The 17,459-nt window shown below is 33.6% G+C and overlaps 1 long non-coding RNA gene across 4 annotated transcripts; it reads right to left on the reverse strand.

Moving 5' to 3' along the window:
• Positions 1-1,523: 1,523 nt before the first annotated feature.
• On the reverse strand, positions 1,524-15,885 carry LOC128244369 (uncharacterized). 4 transcript variants are annotated; one of them, XR_008262948.1, is made up of 6 exons: positions 15,509-15,589; positions 10,579-10,665; positions 9,706-9,849; positions 7,141-7,251; positions 4,946-6,124; positions 1,524-3,643 (listed from the first exon to the last, which is right to left on the reverse strand). It is a non-coding gene; the product is annotated as an uncharacterized LOC128244369 (long non-coding RNA). The 4 variants fall into 4 exon arrangements; XR_008262949.1 differs by adding an exon at positions 8,817-8,890 and having other exon boundaries at positions 4,946-7,251; XR_008262947.1 differs by lacking the exon at positions 15,509-15,589 and adding an exon at positions 15,847-15,885 and having other exon boundaries at positions 4,946-7,251.
• Positions 15,886-17,459: the final 1,574 nt, after the last annotated feature.

Consider the following 17,459-nt stretch of genomic DNA (forward strand, 5'->3'; position numbering starts at 1 on the left):
GTACTCCAGAGCGATGATGCTATGCATTATATTTATCATCATCTGACTGACTGAGTAACTGCCAAAACTTTTCCGTTTAAAGAGACTCTCTCATGTTTTGGCACCAAACATATTTTTCCTCGTAATGCATCTGAAAACACTTACATGTATATTTATTTCACTCCTTGGTACTGAAATTGCAGAAATAATAGTAACCAGGTTGATTTTCTTTTATACTTCAATTGCATTTTTAAAAAACCGATTAAAGTATTAAAAATTAATCTTGTTCAAGTTGGGAGCAAGCACATGGGGTGCAGATAACACATAGAATAAAAACGGATCGCTTATCCACTCGCCCACAGGGACTCATACTAAGGTGTTGAATATTTTAACCTTAATGGAAGTTATTGGTTTATCACGTGATTATGTCAATCAACTGATTGTGCAACAGCCTTTTGTTGAATCGGGTTAGTAACGCATTTCAAAATTTTGGACTTCAAAGACTATATTTTAGCACATATCAACATTTATTGAAGGGTTTCAGCCATCAATAGCTTGGCTTTAACACTTCGTTTGATTCGCCATACTTTATTTCGTAATAACAATCTATAAAATCCAAGTAAAAGATGCATTTTCAAAACACTTAACGCTTCGCTTATATTCACTCAAAAACTCATGTTCGAAAGATTTAAAAAAAGTATGTCATAATCATATCCTCTTTAGCGGCTGAGTTTCTTAATATTTAAATCTCTTATAAATTTGCCAAATAAAATTCAACATGGGTAAACAATTATAACAAATAACGTATTTTATGTATTGCAACATAGTTATAAAAAGATAAAGTCAATTGAATCAAATGACCATTTTCAATGTACTTTCTTTCTCGCGGAAAGTGGACATTTCATCTTACTCCAACAAGTGTGGGGTATGGTTGATTCTCTTCGTGACTGAAATCAACTTTTTAAACACTTGGTGCATTTCAAAGTCTAGTCCATATAAACAGCCCCTTCAGATTCTTTGACGATTGCATTTCCATGGGAGATCACTGCGTATGATAAACATACAAGTGTTGTTTAGCCACACTGTGGTTTCAATTATGTCAGGGGCGTAGCTACCCCTCTATTCATGTGAATTCATAATGTGCTGGGGGGTTCAGGGGCGTGCCCCCTCAGAAAATTTTGAAAACCATGGTGCAATCTAGTGCATTCTGGGCGTTCCGATGTGCATTATTTAGTACATGGAAAATAACCAGTTTTAGATTCATGTAGTCAAGTTCGCATACTGCAACTTTGGTGATTTTTTTGTCAGAATCATGTGGATTCAGCCGCGTATTCACGTATAAGCGGCTACACGCCTGTATGATGTGCATATGAATGTATAATTTGGTTTAAATGATGCATAATTAATGTAACACCTCCTTGCTGCTACACCAATAGAAACTTCATGGGATGTTAATAGTAAAATAACTAGCACTGACGTTCCCATTTTTGTCTGAGTCATTTAAATAACAGATAACAAATTACAAGATAAACAAATTTGTTTTGACTTCTTTAATGAATTATATAAAAAAACATTGTACAAAGATATCATGACACTTTTAAACAATAAGTATGGTTGTCAATTAAACAGTATGCTAGCTTTAAAGATTTAGGCAAACCATTGGAATTTTACAGGCGGTCTTAAAAGGTGTATTTAAAGCTGCAATCTCACCGATTGATCGTTTTGACTTCCGGTACTCTTTTATTGTTTGTCAATAAATGGAGTATTTTTTGCAGAAATGTCTAGACCCAATTTTAAGTGATATAAGACTGCTGAAAAAAGATCAGATTGCAGTTCATCATATTTATGTTAAAAAAATGATGTTTTATGACTAAAAGCATTACGAACTACAATGACTAAAAGCATTACGAACAATTTAATGTAAATTAACTTTTCGGCAGTTTTACCAAACATTTTTGATTGGTTCTATTGTGAATTATCTAATATGACTGAATTAAAGGAATGATAACCAAATCAGCAGATTTTGAGACAATTTTGTGTCTAAACTGACAATCTGTAAGAGTGCAGCTTTAAGTGTTGATCTAAAGCTTCATATACACATTGTTATATTGTCAATAACTGTTTAAAAGGTCTCATGTACTAAATAAGATAATAATTTTCATAATATCTAAAATTGATTAAAATAAATAAAGTACCATTATACCTATTTCTTAATAGTGCCGTTTCTCATCTGACAATACCATTCAAAGCCATCATTTCAACTATGAATTTATTTTTAACTTTCAACTTTTCTATAGCATATGCAACAAAATATACCAAAAATACAAGCCATGAACAATATGATTGTTCAACTTGCATTATCTTTGACCTTTTGATATGACCATTTTCCAGTTTTGTTTATTTGTAAGTTGTGCCCTGAAGAATAAAGTATGACTGTATGAATCAAAAACAAGCAATAAAAACACTAAAAATATACCCCAATCCCTGTAATTTCTAATACAGTAGTAAAATCAAGCAATTAAACATTTAGAGCTGCACTCTCACAGATATACCGTTTCCACAACTTTTTTGTCTTCGAATGAGCAAGTTTTTGCGTAATTATCTGCAAACCAATGATAAAAGATTGCTGACAAAAGATCAGATCGCAGATTTCATATTTCCGTTTGAAAATTAATGTTACTAACGGTTTAAGAAAAGTGCATAAAAAACATCAATGTTTTAACTTAAATAGAAAAATCTGGGATTTATTTTTTCGCAAAAATTGGATGGTTCCAATCCAAGATATAAAATGAAAAAGGTTGTCAAAACATCCAAAGTGTGAGAGTGCAGCTTTAACGTTTGAAAGTAACTCTGTTTGCCTCGTGCCCCTAAACAGGGTTTAATTATATTATATGCCCAGTGGGCTTGTCCCTGTATGTTTGATTGTATGATTGCAGTAATGGATACTGGTCTAATTATCTTCTGACAATTTTTCACCAATTTTAAAGAATGAGAAAACACATATTAAGCTCATATAACGCTGTACAATTTAATCTCAATCATTAGGTTGAGAAAAATTCCCTAAAAATATTAATTGTGGAGACATATCATTATACATACAGGAAATGGCGACATCATTTACCCTTTAGTATGAAAAAGGCAGTTTCCTGATATTTGAATAGCGGTTTTTTATTTAAGCATCTCAATTCATAGTATGTATCAAGTTTCAAAGGAAACCAAATCATTGTAACGATTGTTTTCAAAATAGATTCACACTCTTGATAAACTTCTTTTCCTAGTTTCAAATTTTGAGACTTTTTGATGAGCCTGCACCTTCCCCCTCTTATGCAGTGGCTTCAAGCAATAAAGCTACCAGCTCAAGTTGCACAGCCGGTGAACAAGACTGCTGATAGTCGGCAAACTGCACACTTGATGCCATGATAAATCATGTCCATCGACTTCCAGAATGAAGAAATGACAGCAGCACAGAATTGATTTCAATTGGACCTCTCTGTACTTTCATCACCTTGTTGTAGTCAAAGACTATGTCTTAGTGTGCAGTGCGGGATCTTGAGAAGCTTTCTGCTCGTCTGACAAAGTAAGTTTGGCAGAGTGTGACCCTCCTATCTACTCATATGGCTAGACACCTGTGATCTATGTCTTCTTGTGTGTGCCCAACCATCACCTGAAGAGAATTTAGAGGAAGTTAGTGCTTGATTACAAGTCAATGTGACAAAACAAGGTCTTTCATTTATGCCACCAAGAACTAGTATTCCAAGTTTCATAACTTGTATGTTAACTCAAAGCAATTGAGCAGAAACTGTTTGGTAATTAATTTTAAGTCACTGCTTCCACTTATACTGCAAGTAATATTGATCCGACTGACCCAAATGCAATTCTAAATAATTTTTATGTGCAGAAACCTTAATCCTATTGACACAAAAGTAATCCAATTGTATGTCTTCACAAAACATTCTACAACAATATTTGTCAATTTAACTCAAAGATTGATTATTGTTTTTTAGTCAGACAAACACAGAGATGGCCCTATATCGCTCACTTGATTTGAGAAAGGATTCTAACTTAGTTATTGTTTGGACACTTACTGAACACTTTTGGTCTGACTTTATTATGCAGCTGGTGAAAATATTAAAAGTCCCTTAATAATGGGCTTACAAAAACATGAAAAAATGTATTTGTTTAAAAATTACAAAGGGCCATAACTCTTACAATATTTAAGTTTGTATTGAGCAGAAAAAAGGCTTTGCCTAAAATACAACCTTAAAACTACAGGGCTTCCGTTAAAGGAAGTTTGGAAGTATATTACTCCCTAGCAATGGGTTAAAACTCCCAAAATTGATTCTTTGGAAGTACAAAAACTTCCATAATTTTGAAGAAAACTTCCAAAGTTGAAAGCTTGGAAGTTCAAAATATCAAAACCTTTTGTCAATATTACTTTTATAGTCACAATTTCAATCAGTTTGACTGTTTTTAAATAGAATGAATTGTCATAATATAAGTCTGTGAATTTGGCAAGTTAAAGTTGAAAATTATTTGATTATTAATACCGGTATACTTGTTGAAAAATAGTTGAAAAATATTGTATTCTGGAGACTTAAACTTCCACATTTCAGTGGAAAACTTCCAAAATTTATTGATAGGAAGTTCATACTTCCAGTTTCAAATTCTTAATGGAAGCCCTGAAACTATATTTACAAGTAAAACAAAAAAATCTACAAATATGTTTTTAGTATCTGGTTTTTGAGAGTGAATGATCTGAAGAAAACATCACACATTCACAATCATATTAAATAATAATTTAGTTTTTTTTAAATTATATTATATTTCAAAAACACTGCAAAAGACAAGACACTTACGTTTCAATTTCTTGATTAAATACAGTGATGATTATCAATTCTTATGAAGGGAGATGGGTCTTACACTCTAACCAGTGCAACTTGCATGTTCTTAGTCGCTCAGTTATTACCTTTCTTAAAATTCTCCTCTTGATCTGAGCCACGCCAAAATGATGGGAGATGCTTTTGTTTTTCCATCAGAATGAATAGGACCTCTGTGTTTCTGTTTGTCTCCTGAAATAGTAAAAGTTTATTAATAATAATAACAATAATAATAATCAGTGATTTTATTGAAATTATTTTCACTGATTGTGCCTTGCACATTGGGGAACAAAGTTGACTTCTGAGGAGAAGATTTTTCCATATAGACATATAGCAAAAAATAGCTCCGCACCCTGGAGCAATGTTTTTTATGAATCAATATCCAGTGAAGAAAATTCATACAGGGTATTGAAACATATTTTGCTTCAAACGAAGACTTTTAACAAAGATAACTTAACTAGCTCTTCATCATATTAAATAAAAATTAACTCAGTCTATGCCGCACATGGAGCCCCGCATTTGATCTTTTACCAAAGTTTGATTGAGAGTTTAGTTTCACATCGACAAGTCTTTACAGGTCTATTAAAGCTGCACTCTCACAGATTGAACATTTTGAAAAAGGTTATATTTTTTATCTTAGAATGAACCAATGTATGCGAAAATGATGACAAAAAAATGTCTTTGAATTCCCGTCAAACATGTCCGAACCAAATTCAAACTATGGATAATCACTGTCATTCACGATGAAATTCAGCACTTCTTGCCCAGTATATATACCCTTACTTTAAGCAGAAGGCAAATTAAAACAAACACATTTGTCCGAAATTTAATCAAACTTTAAATGGTAGTAGGATTGTCATTTGTTCACGTAATTTTCAAGAATCAGGAAGTGGGGAACATTATAAAGCCATTTAACGATACAAACAAGACGATTTTCTATTGAATGTACAATAGTAGTACCGGGGTAATATGCAAATAGTTATTATCTCAAGAAAAGGACATCAAGACCAGTTCATTTACCAGTAGCATCTGACAGTCAATAATGGTTCTGAGTTTAAAGAGCATAATTTCCATTTTATTGTTAGTTTAAACATTATATATTTAACACCAGTTGTGAAGAAGGAGTTATCATTATATAAGATTATATTATCTGGCAGTGGTTGAAAATGTAAAGTGAGATCAGTTTTTTATCTGTTATTGAACAAACTGTTATGTTGGCAGGACTGTCCTCCTCAGCAATGCAAGAACAGCAATGACTGGCTGGCACTCTGTAAAATGGCGATTAAAACATTTTGTCCAATTAAAACTGTCCCTTTCTAAACAATCCATCAGCAATATATATAAATGAGCTGCGCCATGTGGAAATGTATCTTGGGAAGTTTCCATTCCATGTAATGATGTCATAAAGATGAGCAGAAGACATTACTTACTATGCAGTAAAAGTTCTTACTTTAACAGTAAAGATATCTTTTTTTGAGAAAATTTATCAACGTGAGCTCTTTTATGTCATGTTTCTAAGTCTTGTACACATCTATGTTACATATATAAATAATAAACAGGAATCAAATGAGGAGTTGTGTACACACTTATTCCTCCTTATGTACTGTGTAACTCAAGAAAAACAATCCATAATTCTAGTAAATCTCTAGAATTCCCTTACTTTTCTCGCTGTACAAAAATGAATGAGGAGTTGCAAACAAGCAGGGCCATAAAACTTTTGCTATTTAAACTGTACCGCAACAGCAATTTAAAGACAGTGATACTCATTGATGGAATAGGCACTTAGACAGCAACATTTTCTGAAAAATGGAGATCAGACTAAATTCTCCAGAGATAATTTATAGATTTATTTGAAATAAAGAACATGTTACAGTGTTTGTGTTAAACTTGTTACTTAACCCTGATTTAACAAAATCATTACCTTCAAAATGGTGATAAAATAAAAACAAATATACCTTATTAAACACTGTTTACTATCACATCTGTACCCCCCCCCTTCTTACATACTTAAGCGGCTGTTACCAAAGTAAAGAATGAAAGGTCCACAAGGCCAATTATAAACCATGAACCATGAGAATCCTGTTTACTAATTTGATTTTAAATCACCCAAAAGGCTTTCTACACATAATGGTTCCTTAATTTAAATCTAGCCTCCAAAGGTGTCACAGTTGTGATTTCATTGAAAGACTTGAGATACGTTATTTAAAAAAATGATGACAGGAAAGCTTAAACGCAGAAGTCTGGCCGGGTATATGAGCCTGGAAATAAATACGCAAAAGCTCACCATGCTGCTAAGGAGTCTTATATAATTCGCGGCCCCAGTTCAGCTGGAGATGTTGATTCCACACGGCTGGAAAACCGGCCCGGTGCACCCAAGCTTCACCATCGGCAGTATCTGCAAGAGGAGGGTGTAAATCTGGGAAAACGCATTTATAATCAATTTGCGAAAGTTCTTATCCGTCATAAGTAGTGAACATGTATGTGGCTTATAGAACATCTGAAATTAAGTTTAATGAAGGAGACAAAGTTCGGTCTGGGATCTAAACCTGGATTTTGATGCTGAAATTGTAAGGGCCGAATTCAGAACATCCACTCTCACTCACACTCCAACCACATTCCCGTAAGGGACACTCAAATGATCACTTGAGTGGAATATGGGGAGTGACACTCAAGTGATCTGTTCGTATTCACACGCCTCGCTAACACTCCACTTCATCAAGTGAGCAATACAGTATATAATTATACACGTATGTTTACATGATCATATCAGATTATCTGTTTGACTATGGTGATGTTTACATTATACATTGTAAACATATGTTTATTTGAGATTCGAGTACCTTATTGTTAGTTATGGCAACAAACAAATGATAATAAGTGTTATTCTGAAATTGAAATTTACATTTTAAAACAATTGGTTAATAAAAATAAACGTTTTGGGTTGTAAATAACTGTTGCAAAATACGTTTAAATGCATGTTTTTTGTTGTCGTTGTTGTTGCTGTTTTAAATATATAGCCGTTTTCCATTGTATCACGTAATTTAAATATGTATTCATATATAATCTTGCTTTTGTATTCTACATAAAGTTGAAAAAAAAGCAGATGGATAGAATTAGCGAATGAATCTACTTCTTATGGGGAAATAACACCTCGGAGTGAAAAACAACTCAAGAAATGTCGGGGAAAATGGATGAAGATGACGATAATAATAATAATAATAATAATAATAATAATAATAATAATGATGATGTTGATGATGATATGGTGGTGTTGGTGGTGGTGCTGCTGCTGCTGGTGGTGGTGGTGGTGGTGGTGCTGCTGCTGCTGCTGCTGCTGATGATGATGATGAAAATGATAATAATAATAATTATAATAATAATAGTAATAATAGTAATAATAATCCAGCTGAATGTAAGCTGGAAAATACATATCAATTCCCTTACCACGCTATGAAATGGCCTAGCGGCGTCAAGTTAGCGGCCTGGCGGCCTAGCCGCCTCATGTGACTAGCGGCCTAAAATTGTTTCCTATTCCAAAACATTTTATATGCGTTCTTTTCTAAAACAATGATAAATTAAATGTCCTTTTCATAAATCAACATCCTTTAGCGAATATCAGCATTTCCCCCTTTTCATGGGCTGCTGGATTGAGTTTTGGGGATTTTTAGGCTGCTAGGCCACCAGGCCGCCAAGTTCACGCTGCAAGACCGCTCAAGCGTGATGTATTTTGCATAGGAAAACAATTATTTTAGCATTGTTTTAGAAGAAAACTCATATAAAAATGCTCTGAAGTAGAAAACAATTTAAGGCCGCTAATGTACGACTAAAAACATTGATTTATCTTATTTTCCATTTAAACCATTGAACCTTGAAATAGATAACAAATTTAGGCCGCTAGTCTGTCAACCTCATGCCGCTAGGCCGCTAACTTCATGCCGCTAGGATGCTAACTTCACGTACCATTAGCTGCCTGTCTTTGCAGCCATTGATGAATTGCAAACATCAACATTGCTGGGGGTTCAAGATCATTGGGCCTAAAAAAAAAATTGTTTGGTTAGGGTTACATACTTAAAAAAAATAGGTAGGGTAGGTAGGCTTTTTATTTTTTTATTTATTTTTTTTTTATTAGGTTTTATATAAGAATATAATTTTCATCATTGGAGGATGGTGTTAAAGCTATCTTCTGTACAAGCATTTAAGGTTTAAACTTAATATTAAAAAGCAATTAAAAAAAAACGAATTTTTTTTTTTTTTAGTTTTTCATTTTTTTTTCAAACTGACTATAAAAACGGTAGGGTCGGCGCCTATTCCGTAGGTAGGGTCGGTTAACCCGAACCAAATGTATTTTTTTTTTTAGGCCTTGCGAAACAAAACAAATATATGATAGGCGCATCCTTATGAATTTGTTTTGTTTATAGATGGCCACGTTATTGAATGAACATGTACTTCAATGGATTATCCCGGTCTCTTAAATATTGTCTGGGAACGAGCATGTCCCTTATTTGTTCCAAATATTTGATATATTTCATCTTTTCTACTTGCCATGTACTTTTTTCACATACACTCATTCAATTCCTATTCACAACCAATCCTCTAGGGCGGTTCAAGTGGCCTAGCCGAGCACTCACAAATGTCCAACTCACGCAAAACACTTGAGTCTCACTCACACCTGTGAAAACGGATATACCTTTCCCTCGAAAATATCTCAACCGTTATGTGATTACAGAGGATTAACTCATTGAGTGTGAGTGAGAGTGATTGTTCTGAATTCGGCCCTATGTTTTGTTCAAATGAAGTATAAACTTACAGTGAGTACAGAGATATCTTGAAGTCCAGATTTATCGCTTACCTGAAGTTCGTAGGGCTACAATTGAGAGCTTTTCTGTAAATTGCAGGAACTGTCCCCATGAGCCTATTGTCTGCTAGGGGAATGATGGCTTAGGTGATTGGTGGTACCACTCTGCATTTCTTATCCACACAAAACACAGTGTATCTGAAAATGACAGAGAATGGCCATGCACTTATGAAAGCTATGCTAGAAATACGCCGTTATGAGTGTATCAGATGACATTTCCACACAGAAATTGTGAGGCCTCCAATACAGTAGTACTGACATCAATGACGAAAACATATATATCTGTCATGGAGCTATGCTGGTTCTGTGGCGTCAAAACCACTGCAACTGGGCAATTCACTAGAAACATCTTTTCAGAAAAAAGAAACAACCAATACTGGGTAGCCTTTGTCACCCAGTGAACACCCAGAGCATCTAGTTACTTTGAGCATCTATTTACTTAGAAGTAGCCACATTAAGATCTCAAATTAACAAAAAAGTGTATCCGTAAGCTTTCAAATACTGAACGAAGTGCAACTTTAAGGGGGGCTGCGAGCAAATATTGTCAAGGGCAGAAATCTCGCAGAAGTTTGAAAAAGATTATATGCAAAGCTCTAGCTTGATGATTTTGGCCCAATTTCAAATTGTTACTCAGTAACACGGCGGCGTAAATTTAATCTAACATCAATATAGTTACACAGGAAAATAAGAAATAGCTTTAAACTCTCTAACATTCATGGTAGAGTGTCTGATGACGGTCCAGTATGCCAAAAGGACGGAGAATATGTGAAGCATACACATACACACCTTTACAGCCCAACATTTGGTTATGGTTTCACAGTTATTCATTTACACAAACTCACAATCAATCAATCAATGCACACCCACCTGGAAAGGTACGACATCCTTTGGAAGAGATGAATCTTGCAGTCTGGTAGACGGTTGCTGACTTAACTTTATTGTCCCAAGCAGCAACTGCAATTAGATAAACATGTTGATGTTCGCACTAAAACAAAGCTTAGTATTGAGTAAACGTATCTTAATCCCCAAATGGATGATCTGATCCCAGCCAACAGATCAGCAAAACACGAATTGTATTGCGTGTCCGGGGGGGGGGGGGGGGGGGGGGGGCAAGCATATCTTGACGCAACTTACCATAGCCGCCTTGCGTTTTTGTTCACAAAGCCAGCACACACAGTTCATTCTCAGTTTGCATGTTGTGTACTGAAAAGTTCCAGCTTTCTATGACACTCGCAATAAACCTATCCATGAATTAAAACAAATTAACAAATAACTACCAGGTAATTATGGAAAAATAAATGTAATTTTTTACTTGATTGATAAATACAACTTATAAATTGCAGTCAAACTGGATAAAATATCAGAAAAATGTGTCCTGTTCCAAAAAGTGTGTTTTGAAGTTACAGACAATAGTCCAAAGACCAAGAATTTAAGTGTTTAGACAGGGGCAGGCAAATCTTAAAAAAAAATGTCAAAATTTTAAAATTTAAATAAAACTAAAATTGTACAAACCTTATATAAATCATGTGTACACTTGAAAATACATACAAGGATACAATGTTCACATAATCAAATGCTACCTGAGAGAATCATTTTTTTTCAAGAACTACTTGAAGGGGTACTGTGACCCGCAAGCATCTCGTTATGGGCGGACACCTTTAAACCTCTTTCCCGCACATTAATTAAACACATCTTATGTTTTGTCAGTGCCTGTTTTGATGACCAGTATAAATCTAAAAGCAGTTTTTCTGCCAATATTTACCCAAATGATTTGGATGAATGCTTAACAAGAAAGTGCAGTGTACACAATCAAATAAAGTATTTAGTGTTCCAGAAATAATGAGCAATCTGAAATCTGACCCCTTACATTCCTTAAATATGCACAAAGAGTTAAGTTCAAATTTAAGCAACAAAAATCACATTCAAGCAGAATAATTTCAAGCAAAAATGAGCATGAAAATAGAAACCAACTGAAATGTATTTTCAAATGTTCCATCCGTGTTTGTTTGTTATCTTTTTATGATTTAAATGAGAAAAAAATGGTGCAAATGTGAGAAGCTCTGAAGAAGAAAACTGATATTTTAATAGAAATAGTGATGAAATCACTGACATTATGTTTACTTAGCATCTAAAGCAACAGACCAACCAGACCTACCAGTATGCTAATCTATATTTAACTGCTAAATATTAAAAACCCTAAACATACAGATAAGATCTGTGGCGCAGTTGTTTACATTGTGTGATTAAAATGCATATATTTTTGGTGGTGATTAGTTTAAATCCAAGATTTGTTTTCAGAAGATCAGCAATAATGTTTTTTCTTTGTCTCAATGAAAAATGTAATGTTCAAGTTCATAAGCGCTGTTTTATCTGAGAATTTTCCTTGGTGTGAACCGCTTACTGTGTCCAAGTGATCCAAGCTGGATCTAAGACATTACTACAATATGGGCAATTTGCTCTGCCATTTTTATAGATAATTGTGTATTCCAAAGGTATTCTTTTGGTACATTGAACTCACAACAATATTTGAACTCCTGACGTCCAGCACCGCCGTCCAGCACCGCCGTCAGATTATCTAATCCAACCACTATGCCATTGCATGCTCTTTACTGAACGAAAGATAAATGAATACTCACAATTTTGAACAGTATTTTTTTGGTCACAGATAGCAACCTTTTAACCCCACTTTAACCTGTCTTCCCTATTTGGCAAACAGAGAATTTTTAGAAAATTTGTTATCTGATGATCCTGTAAATTTTGTGTGGATAGACTAAATACTGTTTGAATTTAGCAAATAAAAACTAACATTTTGGGTTTATTCAGTGTAGACCCTAAAATATCAATTTTGATTTATAAGTATGTAGGTTTGTTCAAAAGCTCAGTACAGTTTACTTTACTTGTTAAGTTATCCAATTTCTGTAAATAAATGTTACTAAACTTGACTATAAAATACTGTAGGGGGGCGTGTCGTAAAGTTAAGAAAAAATCCAAATAATGCAACAGTCAATTGCAGCATGGGCCCCCAAGGTCCTGCTAATAGCGGGGACTTTGACTTTCGGTCCAACCAATCCCAGGTAAAATTCCCGCTCTGCACAGACAAACAGCTGGTAAAAGCCCTGTCAAATGAATTATGGTCATTTCGTAACCGCTCATTGTTGGTCATTTCGTAACCATTGTGTTAGTCAATTCGTAACCGTTAAGAAATCGAATGGTCATATCTTAACCGTTGACTCCTATAATTATGAGGAATTAATTCAATACCATTTGAATTTACAAAATAAGTTTACTGTAAGTATAAAACATAAAAATAACAACATAAACAAAGTTAAATCTAGTAGTTGTATTCCTTCTTTATTCCTAATAGTGTAGTGCGATTTGCCAATAAACTCTGAAACTATGACAAATAGAAAAATTCACACTAGCTGTTTTTTTATGTTGCGAAGAAAATATTATAAGTAGGCTGAATATTAAATGTAATAATTTTTTAATTCATAGATGTTCTACCATTGAGAGGAATTGTGACCTTAAGCCAATATTTTTTAAATATATAGACCATATAACTTTAGAATTTCATTTTTTTTAAATTGCATAGAAGTATTGTAAAATGTAGTGAGTTTGCCGAATGAGAGTATGTGCTTTTTATATGTTTATTGTATTAAATCCCCCGGAATTTCGACCCATCCCCCGGTCTCCCGGAGGGGGATGAAAATCCCCCGGAATTAAAAAGTGTTTAAAATTACGCAAATTTATCACAGGGTTTAATTACGTATATATGCCTGTTTTACAGTTATAATGCCCTTCCTGTCCTGAAGCTTAATTGGATTATCAACTGATGGTGTGTTTTAACAACACCTATTGGGTGACACTTAATAAATCAGCAGGGCACATTTCATGCATTGTTTTGATTGAAACTGACAGAATTTGCGTAAGAAATGTCAATTAGACTGGTCAGATAAAAGGTCGATTTTCATTGGTTAAAACTATAATTTTTATTTAATCAGAGAGGATGTAACAAATTAAAGCGTTCTTCATAACATGTGTCATTGTCATCAAAAGAATTAATAATTTAAAGGTGACTGTAAATTATTCAGTAAAGAAAAGGATTAAAATAACTAATAGACAATGCTGTTCTTTGTTATGCCTCACTAATATGTTTACATACATGACATTGACCTTCATCGCAAATATCGGAAAATAACAGAACTTCCAGAAGAGAAACTGAAAGTAGACAATTCGGATGAAATGACTTATATTTATTTATTATGGTGATGTTTTTTTGTTGTTTTTATTTTTTTTTTTTTTTTTATGAATGCCAAAAGAAGATATGTTTATGAACTTAATAAATTATGCATTTGCTTTTTTATCAGAAGCAAACAATTCTGACTATTTGGGAATTGAAATGAAAAATATTGATAATTCATTCCATTCTCTCTATTAGTCTGAAAGTCATCATTTATGATCATAGGCTGCAGATTTTGTATCCAATTTTAGAGGAAGGTAAGCACATTAAATTGTCTCTGAAACATATTTTTCTGTGAAGTATTCTATTTTGCAAGTGAGTGATTTTATTATGCAATATGGTTGTGTCTTATAAAAATATAGATGAAGTGCTGGAAAAAGGGGTAAACAAGGTGAATTGGCATGTGTGTCATACCCGTAATGCTACATGGCGATGATGAAAATCCCCTGGTAAGTGACCAAAATCCCCTTAAATTGTGGACATAATCCCCTCGGGAGCCTTTCAAAATTATGGCAATTTGTTGTTTTTTCGTACTTGCGTCTTAAAATACTTTGAAATTTTGCCAAATTAGATCTGCTAAAAAATCCCCCTGAATACTACCAAAATCCCCCTGAATTTTCAGTCTTTTGAACAAATCCCCGTGAATGGTCTCCAGAAAATATGGCATGTATGAATATATATACTTACGGTGTTTATATTACTCAAATCTTCTTTAATCAACTGTAAATAACATTAAAAAAATAAAAACATAAAATTCATTCACACGTCTTTGAATGTCTTTTTCACACCCATAACACTTACCGTTTGCCTTGTAAAGAACGCATGGTTCAAAGACACATTTTCTTTGAAGTCTTTAATGATCAATTAATAATTAACAGTTATACTAAATAAACTTTCTTAGATTTTCTAACATTTTATATTAAAAATCAGGGTTAATAGTTATTTAGATTTTAATTATATTTTTTATATCAGTCATATCAATGTTTTTCATGCATATTTGTCTATTTGTAAATTTAAAGATGTTATTTACAACTTATTTACAGATCTCATTTACAAGACGACCTACAATGTTTTTCTTTATACTCAAGATAAGAAATAAAATGAAATTAAGGAGCCGAAATGTCTCTGTTGAAAATCACTAAGGGGCCGAAACGTCTCGAGTCATTTTAATTAAGGGGACGAAATGGCAGGGCCGAAACGTCTTAGGGGCCGATTTGGTAGTAGGCCGATTTGGTAAGGGGCCGATTTGTCTTGCTCCCGTATAAACAAGACCTGCCTGCGGGCCATGATTACAATTGACTGGTGCATAACTGTGGAGAATAAGGGAAATATTTTATTGTTGCATTTATTATCAAATATGAAAATTTAAGACACATGCAAAAAGCCACAATACCAATTGGTGATAGTGTTCGTTCTGTTCTGCTATTCAAAGGTGATGAGAATGACTAATGACATGACATTGACAAACAAAATGTAAGGCATTTGTATCATTTCGTCTTTTATTTATTAAAATCTGAGATGTTAAGGGAGCAAATCCCTTTTTAGATTGGAACATACCAAATAACAATAGGCGACGATGTAGTGGTAAACCAAGTTTGCTAGAAATCAATCGAGTTTCTCCAAAATACAAGCAAAAATTACACCGGATGTTGATACTAGTGATTTAGTTTCGGATAAGTCATTCTAAAATGCCGTCCAGGCTTTTTTTAATGATGGTTAGCCTGGACGTCATTCATAACAAAATTAAAAAACATGTAAAAACTGTCTATGAAATGAAATGTTCTTCATTTGTATTCTGTGGCTTAAGACTGCCAATAAATACCTTAATTCTTATCAATTACCATATCCATTTTGCAAATTCACAAGCTATTTCTTCAAAAAAGTAATTTAAATACCTGATTTCAGTTGACAGGAGCTTTCTTACTGCAAAAAAGAAAAAAGGTTACACACAACTATACTTTTGGGTTTAATCTGATGTAGTATTTTTAGTCTGGATTACCTTCCCCTAACACTATCGTTATCAGTTACCACACTTTTGTATTTAATGAATTTGAAAAAAAAAAAACATTTATCGTCACATACAGGATTCAAGATTTATTTACAAACTATTCTAAGGGCAATGTGGACAATGCATACTATTATACATATGTATATAAAATAAGACTAATATTAAAAAAAACCACCATGTATGTCAATTAACAGCATTGTTACACTAAGTGAATGTTTTATTGTGTAACCTATTAATCACAATTTGACTTCAACACGACAATCCAAGTTTAAAATAATTTTTTGCTGACTTATCAATTTATTATGTGTGTATATATATATAATAAATTGATAAGTCAGCAAAAATAAATAAATATATATATATATATATATATATATAGTGTCGCTAGAACAGATGTTTCATGATGATATTTATATTAACAAATACCTTATTCCTCACATTAGAAAACCTATACAAAACTCAACTAAAGGGAATGTTCAGGAAATTACTATTTTTAAAGGAATTGATAGAAAAACGTAATTACAGAACATTGTTGTTTGCATTTCTTTTCCGACTAGAGTGCATTTTATTGTCAAGCTTAAAGCTTATAGGAAAACAACTAGAGTTAGAATTGTTGTGTGTTTTTTAAAAGAACTATATTGGTAAACAGAAGTAACACTTATGTGTTTAAGGGGTTAAAACATGACAAAGCCGATCCCCTGTGTGAGAATTGGCCTTCATGCTCTTATAGAATATGCCTCGGGTTGTTATGAGACACTTGTGCAATCTTCGCCGACTTTACATTTAAAATGTCATCTTATAGAAGGTCAGATGCCCAGTTTGTGACATGAACGCGCCAGCGGTTCAAAGAGACGCTATAAAATTTATCAAAGCTTATAAAGGCAAACCGGTAATTTTCCCCAGTATTCTCATTTCTGTCTGTAGTGGCCACTCAGAGCCCAGTATTGATAAACCCGCCTCTTTGTATGATAAGCCCGCCTCAGGCAAACAGTTGCATGTATGTTGATAGTTCAGTTATTGATTAGATTCAAGATCGTGTGCGTATGAGTATGAATGTAATAAAGCTCTATTAAACCATCCCGTTTTGGGTCTGTTATATATATATATATACATTACACTGACAACATAACACAGTCATACAAAGTAAAAGCACACATATAGTATTTATAACGTATGGTCGTTTTTAGACGGGAGGCTAGGTGCGTGTGGGAAAGGGGAAAGAAATGTAGAAATGTTTTTATGTCAATAGATGGCAATTAAAAACCTCCAAATAATTGCAGAATTTCAAACCGTTATGGCAGGTTTTTGTCAACATACATACAAATGGTCGTTCACTGGTGAACACCAGAAAACTAACTCGCCTACTGGTAGGAAGAAGGTAGGGAGGAGAGAGCTCGTAGAGTCACCAGTTGGTACCTGAGGTTGCTCTTACCACAAGTTTGTGACAAGTAGTACTTGAAAAAGTTTTTTTGTTGTGTGTCAGAATCTGGATGCTTTAAA

The sequence above is a fragment of the Mya arenaria genome, chromosome 2 (genome assembly GCF_026914265.1).
Source record: "Mya arenaria isolate MELC-2E11 chromosome 2, ASM2691426v1".
NCBI classification, from domain to species: Eukaryota; Metazoa; Mollusca; class Bivalvia; order Myida; family Myidae; genus Mya; species Mya arenaria.